The following is a 1428-nucleotide window of genomic DNA, read 5'->3' on the forward strand; positions in this document are numbered from 1 at the left end:
ACTTAATTTGGGTTTGAAGTATTGCAAAAAACGTACATCATATATATATTATATAAAAAATATGTATTTTAATTTTTTTTTAAAAATTAAATTTTTACAAGCTGAAAAAATGGGGGGGGCCACCCCTTTTGAAATAAAAAAGGGGGTTAAAATTTTTGGTTTAACCCAATTTTACCTTTTAAATTTTTTAAAAAATATTAAATTTTTTAAAAATGGTTTTGAATTTTATTTAAAAAAAAAGGGGAACTAACAAAGAACCCCTTGTCCCTATTTAAAATTTAAAATTTTTTTCTTTTTAAAAAGGGGCCCCTTTCCAAAATTTTTAAATTCCCGGGCGGAACTGGAATGGGGGCAAAAGAGATTTTTCCCCCCCATTTTTACCCAAAGTCCCCCCCAATTTGGATCCCAAAAAAACGGCCCCCCCTTTTCCCTTTAAAATAAAAAAAAAGCAAAAGGATTTTAAATTTTTAAATTTAAAAATCCCCCCCCAAGGGGGGTTTCCCTTTTTCGAATTTTAAGCGTTTTCCTTTATGAGCCCCTTTTGGTTTTAAGGGGGGGAAAAAAAATCCCCCTGTTAAAAAGGGGAAAAAAAGGGGGAAGCCCAAAGGGGGGAAATTTTTTACGCGGGGGTTTTCTTGAACTTTTTTTAAATTTTTTAAAAATTTTTCCACCAATTCCTTTGGGTTTTTTCCCCTTTTTAATTTTAAGATTTTCCTTTTATTTCTTTTCGGGCAAATATTGGGGGAAAATTTGTCCAAAAATCTTTTTCCGTATTTTTGCTTGGCAATCTTTAAATTGGGCCAAAATTTTAAATTTTTTTGGTGTTAAAAATTTTTAACCAAAAAAAAGAATTTCTTAAAAGTTTTATCATTAAAAGTTTTTAAAAAAATTAAAATAATTTTTAATTTAATTTAAAGGTAAAAAAAAGGTTATTACGTTATTTTTTTGGGAAAAAATTTTGGTTTTAAAGGGTTTGTTTCCCCTGGGGTTTTTGGGGGGGGACCTTACCCTGGCGCCTTCCCCGATTTCAAATCGGTTTTTCGGGTTATTGGGGGCCCCCTTGGTTTGTTGGGTCCAATTTGTTTTAAAATTTTCAATTTTAACTCGCCGGGGAACCCCCACCGGGGGGTTTTTGGGCCCCCCCCCCTCTTTGCGGTCGGGTTGGGCATTTTTTATATTAAAATTTCCATTGGGGTTTAAAATTTAAATTTGGTTTAATAAATTTAATTTATAAATTTTGGATAGGAATTGGGGAGTCACGGGGAAAGGGCCTTGGACTTTTTTTCGCCCATTTAAGCCCCAAATGGACCCAAACCGGAAAATTAATTTGGGCCCCCAATTTATAAAGAGAAAATCGGTCCCCCCTGGGGTAAAAGATTTGGTTTTTTTCAAAATTTTTTTTTTGGTTTTTTTTGCCAAAATTTTTTT

The sequence above is a fragment of the Nylanderia fulva genome, unplaced genomic scaffold (assembly GCF_048542155.1).
Source record: "Nylanderia fulva isolate GAGA-0341 unplaced genomic scaffold, ASM4854215v1 Scaffold118, whole genome shotgun sequence".
Classification (NCBI taxonomy): Eukaryota; Metazoa; Arthropoda; class Insecta; order Hymenoptera; family Formicidae; genus Nylanderia; species Nylanderia fulva.